At 43.8% G+C, this 7033-nt stretch overlaps 1 protein-coding gene across 1 annotated transcript in view; it reads right to left on the bottom strand.

The window, feature by feature from the left end:
• Nucleotides 1-5962: 5962 nt before the first annotated feature.
• LOC143298076 (organic cation transporter protein-like) overlaps nt 5963-7033 on the bottom strand; it is a 34863-nt gene continuing 33792 nt past the window's right edge. Inside the window, exon 10 of the mRNA XM_076610756.1 lies at nt 5963-6096. The gene's annotated coding sequence lies outside the window, so the exon portion shown is untranslated. The remainder of the gene's footprint in view (nt 6097-7033) is intronic.

Here is a 7033-nt window from a genome sequence, read left to right as displayed (position 1 = left end):
TTTTGGGTCAACATAGGCTTTTGTCCTTTTAGCGTCCTGTTTGCCTACAGTAAACTGAATTGTACGCACCCATCCCAACCTTGCTCAAATTTCACCACATTAAGTTGGGGGTGGGCATTCACTGGGTACTTTACCCTTAGCGGGAGCCTGTTCCCTTTCTCAGTTTCGCCACACAGCACTGGCTGCGCTGGGAGTGAGAACAAATTGCTGCCTGCTGAAACAAGTCACTGCGTCATGGAGTGACGTCATGCTCTTACTTGGATTTTTCAATGACACGTTTACAGTTCATGCAGGCGTTCTGTTAATATTCTTTAGATCAGAATATGCACCCCTTTGCAAAGCAACACGATCAGAAATAGCATACTTGATTATAATTTATTCTTCTTTTCCTCTCTCCAAAAGTGAGGGAGGGCGTTTACAAGGTATTACTATATTTTACCCCAAGCCCAGTTTTTAACACGAAATGTAGATAGGGTTGGATGTGTGTGTGTTCGTTCTTAAGTTTAGCGTCTTTTCACAATCAGTGATATTAGACGGTGTGTGTGTGTGTGTGTGTGTGTGCGCGCGCGCGTGCTGGGGGGTGGGGGGAGGGCGTTTACTAGATAATGGACCTTTACAAGGTAGTTTGTGATATTACTGAAATTGTTTTGATCAAAAGAGACATAACTCTTGATTCCTTTACATGTCGCAGTGTTTGGAAGTCCATAATTATATATTTTCGAAGTCTTCATCACATCTTTGATACTCTGATATGTGATTATCTGACAGAATTGTCACTCATAACGTTAACTATAGTATAATTTTATGTCGGGGTCCTAGTTGCTGCTTGTTGTGCTCTTATAACATTCTTCATGTTGTATGTTTGTGGGTGCTGCTGTTGAACAGTATATTCATTATTGTTTATGATACTGTATAAACTGGAAAGCTGGAATGCCATGTATTGTTAAAGTGCGTATTATTGGTGTAACATAGGTTCATGTATGTCTTTCCTTTTTCCCGGGCTAAACTTGGAGTAAATTTTAAACCCGGGGGGGGGGGGGGGGGGGGGGAAAATTTTTATTTTTTTTTTTTTTGGAATTTTTTCAGAAAAGGTATATTTTCTTAACCATTTTTTGGTTTTCAAGAAATTCCAAAATTTTTTTCCAGGGTTTTTTTTGTTTTTAATTGGTTTGGGTTTTTTTTTTTTGTTGTGTTTTTTTTTTTGTTTTTTTTTTTTTTTTTTTTTTTTTTTTTTTGGGGGGGTTTTTTTTGTGGGGTTCCCCCCCGGCCCCGGGGGGCGCCGCGCCGCCGGCGCGCGGCCTTTTTTTTTGTTATATTAAAAATTTTTTTAAATAAGGTTTAAAAAAATCTTTAAAAAAAAGCTTTTTCCCCCCGGGGGTCCCATTCCTCAATTCTTTCCTGTTTTAAAAATGTTTGGGGACCACATATACCCCAAAAAAAAGAAATTAAATTTTGGATGTTTTTTTTTTCCCCTTTGGACAAATTTTTTTGGGGGTGGAAGGGAATTTCGTTTATAACCAAACCGCATTTTGGATTTTTCTGGATTTGACTTGGGGGCTTACCCCGAAAACACCAGGTCTAAATTTACCTACGGAAAATCCCCCTTTACCCACCAGCCCAAAAACTCCCCCCTAAAATTTAAACCCCCTTTAAAAATGGGTATTCCCCCACCTTTTTTCTTCTCTCTTTTTAAACTAAATTTATAAAATTTTTTTCCATAAGCTTAGGTATTCATTGTATTTTTCCCAATCCCCTTCATAACCGGTTTTAAGATAAAACACTTGTATCTTAAAGGGGAAAAAAAAATACGCTTTATTGCCCACAAGAAATTTTTTTCATAAAAAACTGATTCTTTTAAAATTTACTTTTTTGGGTTTTTGAATGATATGATTATAAGGCTTTGAAAACAAAGGCTTTACACATCATCCCCCCAACCCCCCCCCCCCCAACCCCCCCCACCTATGGAATAAAAAAAAAAATCGTTTTCCTTGGTTTTAAAAATTAGCCGGAAATAAAAACTGCAAAAAAATTTTAATTTTAAAAAGGCCCGTGGGTAAAGGCTTGTGGCAAAAAGGGTGTTCCATCCGGTTGTTTGTTGCAAACCCCCCTGCCGGTTTTTCTCCTTTAAATTTTGCCAAAAGATTTCAGGAACAGGGAAGGCGAAAGATGGAAGGGAAAAAATCTCCTTAAAACGCGGACAGCCAGCCCCGGGAAAGGGGTTAAGTTTCCTTGGGGCCTGGCCCCCCCTCGCCATTTTTTTCCCTGTGGGGGCCCTTTTGACGGGGTGTTTTAAAGCTAATTCCGTGTCCTGGATTTGTACTCCCCCAAACTTTTAAAAGAAAACACGATTAAAAGAAAAGAAAGAAAAAAAAATCCCTTTATTTCCGGAAAAGAGAAAAATCTTTTTTTCTTTTTTAAATTTAACCCCCCCCCTTTGTTAATCTAACCCCCCCCCCCTTTTTTTCTTTTTTTTTGTTTTAAATGAATAATGAAGGGTAAAATTAAACTTAACCACACAACCCCCACCACCCAAAAACCCCCCCCCCCCCCCCCCCCCCCCCCCCCCCCCCCCCCCCCTCCCCCCCACCCCCCCCACCCCCCCCCCCACCCCCCCCCCCAACTCATGAATAAAAAAAAATAAATTTTTAAAAAAAAAAATTTTTTAACCCCCCCCCCTTTTAAAAAAACAAATGGGAAAAAAAAAAAAAAGGGAAATAAAAAATTTGGGATTAATTCTTACCCCCCCCCCCAATTTTGAAAAAAAAACCCCCCCCCCAAAAACCCCCCCCCCCCTTTTCCCTAAAAATTTAAAACCAAAAATTCTTTCCAAAAAGGGGGCTAAAAAACCCCCCCCCCCCCCCCCAAAATCCCCCCAGGTTAAAAAAACTTTCCCCCCCCCCCCCTTTTAAATTTTTTCCCCCCAAAAAAACCCCCCCCCCCCCCTTTTCCCCAAACCCATCCCCCCAAAAAAACCCCCCCCCAAAACCCCAAACCCCTTTTAAATTTTAAAACCCCCCCCCAAAAACATTCCCCCCCTTTGTGGATTTCAACAGTCACTCAGAGAGATGGGGGCTATGAGGAGACGGACAGGAGAGGCGAAGAAGTTGAGGATTGGAGATTGACACACATCTTCCTCTCATCAACCAAGAAGATGATGAACCCACCTTCTACTCTAGACGCTGGATGACCACATCAAACACCAGATCTAGTTGTTCGTCACCAACGACCTATTCGCCAGGACCACAAGAACAGTCCTGAACCAGCTTGGAGGAAGTGACCACAAGCCCGTAAAACTCTCTATCAACCTCAACTGCAGGCTTCCTCAAGCAAAGTGTTTTCCCCCGTTGATATTACAGAAAGGCGGACTGGACTCTCTTCGAGACCCTCACAGATACATACACAAAGCCAATCAACATCAGGCAGAAGGACTCAAACAAGAATGGTTCAAGACTTCACAAAGGCCGTCTTGAAAGCTGCTATAGAATCCATCCCAAGAGGAGCACACAAAGACTACAAGCCCTAATGGACGGAGGAACAACAGAATCTGGAAAATGCTGTTATGGAAGCCAGGGACCGAGCAGAAAGCAGCCATCACTGGAGAAACAACATAGCGCTGAAGGAAGTAAACTGCCAGATACAAGCTGTCCTGCGCACCAAGCTGCAAGAAAAGCTGGCAAGAGAAAACTGAAAGCCTAAATCTTGACAAGGATGGCAGCAAGCTGTGGAAACTGGCTAGGACCCTCAGCAACGAAACAACACGTCACACCACAATAACAATACAAGAGAATGGAAATTACCTCTCTGGTAAAGAAAGCAGCAGGCCACTTCATAGACGTCTATGAAACATCAGCAATCTGGAAGTCCCTCCTGAACATAAAGCCACAGTGCACATGGCCCAAGGTGAACTTCATGAGAAAGAGCCCCAAGAGGAAGTCATGACCACAGCTTTCACAGTGACAGAGCTGGAGGAAGCCCGTTTGCAGAGCCTCAACCTGAAGAAGTCATCTGGACCAGACGGAATCACAAATGAAATGATTCTGCATCTTGGGAATGATGAGCAAGGCAGCCCTTCTAACAATCTTCAACACTGTTCCTCATCTTCATAGATGACAACGTCAGAGAACTGCCAAGAGGGGTCAGAGAGCGATCTATGCAGATGACCTGGTACTCTGGTGCTCTGAAGAGTACACCACTACAGCACAGGTATGCCTCCAGGACTGTGCTTAACAAGATCAGCAACTGGACCAAGGAATGGCTTGTCTCTGTCCAACTCAAGCAAAACAACCTACTCAGTCTTCAGCCATCCAGCAATGAAGCAAGAGCGAAGTTGACACTCGAACAACCAAAGGCTTGCAGAGGAACCCACACTTACCTACCTGGGAGTGACCTTTGACCTCAGCGCTCACTTGGTAACAGCAGATCACCAGATGCTGTAGAAGGACCAAGACTGGCGATCATGAAGAAACTTTCAGGGACGGACTGGGGGGCTGATGAACGTATCCTAAAGAGGCTCTATACGGGGAGGAGTCCGACCTGTAGTTGAGTACGGGACATCAGCATGGGCATCAGTTGCAAAGTCTAACCTCGACCATCTCAACAAGATACAAAACCAAGCTCAGTATGTCATAACTGCGCCATGAGATCCACCCCAATCCTGAAGATGGAGGAGACCACTGGGCTACAGTCATTGGAGGACAGAAGGGACACAAAGATCCTCATCCAGGCAGCAAAAATTCAAACCCCTTGAAAACCATCCAATGAACAACAGAATGAGCAGACCCACCAAGAGCCGGCTGAAAAGAGGCAGCTTCAATCCACCAGTCAAGACGCCTTGAAGACAAAACCCCAGTCTTGATGGAACACGAAGCAAAGCCTATCCCGGCACATGTCACCCACCCTTCTTGAAAGAGGCGGACGTTCCCAACAGTCGTCACCAGCATTCCCGGAGTGGAGAAGAGAGGAAACACAGTCATACACCCAAAGGAAGGCCCTGGCCATGGAGTACATCTGCAACCAGTACCCCCAGGAAGACTGGACCCATGTCTTTACAGATGGTTCCGCCACAGAAGCAATGAGGGATGGTGGAGCTGGAATCTTCCTCCAATACAAGACTGAGATGAAGTGGCAATGCAACAGGAAAATTACCTCCACCAACTTTCGAGCTGAGCGAGAAAGCCCTCTGTGAGGCAGCCACAACAGTCTCGCAGAACTCCACAAGAACAACAGGGGATGTGGTGGTGTTCTCAGACGCTCTCTCCGTGCTCCAAGCCCTCAAGAACTCCCGCTGCAAAGAAACAGAACCATCCTCACTTCACCCTTGTTGCCCTGAGTGTCAGAGTGGAGAAAGTGGTGATACAATTGGTACCAGCACACCTGTGGCATCAGAGGCAACGAAAAAGCGGACATTCTGGCAAAAGGACGGTGCACAGAAGGAGCAGGCCAACAACTGGTGTCATACGATGAAATCAAGACAATCATCAAGGCACAGCAAGGAATAAAGTGGCGCCTCCAGCACCCCAAATATAACCCAGAAGACAGACACATTTGCTGGAACGACGGGAACAGGTCAAGATCTTCCGCCTGAGGATGGACACAACCACCTGCTCCACCAAATGCACACAAAATTTCGCATTGGACAGAGTGGAGAGTGCCCTTGTGGGTGAGGAACTAATGACGACCGACCACATACTTCAAGACTGTACAACGCATGCAGCATCCAGGAGGAAGTACTGACCAACACCGACAACAGTGGAAGCCAAGCTGTACGGCACCCTGGAAGAGCTGCGACGGACGGACAGCCTTCATCGAGGACACCGGGCTGCTCATCTAACGGGAGGCGAACGAGGAAGAAGAAGAACACACACACACACACACACACACACACACACACAACACAACACAACACACACACACACCACACACACACACACACACACAGGCGCTCACCTTTGAAACAGGATAGATCCTCGATGGTTTCTGGCAGACGCCTTCCTTTGGTCTCTGGAAGACTGGCACCATGACTGTGGTCACTACCCCGGCCACCCCGAATACAATCTGGGGGACGGCTGCCCCCCACACTCCACTCACGTAGGTGTTCTGACAGACAGAACTCAAAACTGAGAAGCGGTCTTAAGCCACAGTGCATACAGTATCTTAAAGTACATCAGCTTTAAGCCACAATACATACAAACGTCATGTACATCAGCCTTAAACCACAATACATTAAAAACTTTATGTACATCAGCCTTAAGCCACAATACATACAAACTTTATGTACATCGGCCTTAAGCCGTAATACATACAAACTTTGTGTACATCAGCCTTAAGCCACAATACATACATACTTAATGTACATCGGCATTAAGCTACAATACATACAAATTTAATGTAAATGAGTTAAGGCCACAATACGTTCAAACTTATGTACATTGGCCTGCAGCCACAATACAAACTTAATGTACATCAGGCTTAAGCCATCAGCCTTAAACCACAACACATACAGCCTTAAGTTACAGTACATGCAAACTTCATGTACATCGGCCTTAGGCCACAGTATATGCAAACTTCATGTACATCGGCCTATAAAAGGTACAAAACATACAATCAGAAGCCACAGTAATACAAATTTAATGTAAGAAGGCCACAGTATCAGTATCAGTAGCTCAAGGAGGCGTCACTGCGTTCGGACAAATCCATATATGCTACACCCACATCTGCAAAGCAGATGTCTGACCAGCAGCGTAACCCAACGCACTTTGTCAGGCCTTGAGAAAAAAAGGAAAAAAGGAAAGAAAAAAAAAAGAAAAAAAAAAAGAAATAATATAACTAACTAACAATAATAATATAAACTAAATAAATAAATAAATAATAATAATAATAATGATAATAATAATAATAATGAAAATAAAATAAACAGATAAATAAAACAAATAAAAAATTATTAAAAAATTAAAATAAAAAAAAAGGACACACATTCACACATACACACACATATGCATAACAGATATGCAGCAAACATGCAGTATCACAGATA

This window comes from Babylonia areolata, chromosome 23 (genome assembly GCF_041734735.1).
Source record: "Babylonia areolata isolate BAREFJ2019XMU chromosome 23, ASM4173473v1, whole genome shotgun sequence".
NCBI lineage: Eukaryota > Metazoa > Mollusca > Gastropoda > Neogastropoda > Buccinidae > Babylonia > Babylonia areolata.
This window is presented reverse-complemented; position numbering and strand designations above follow the sequence as displayed.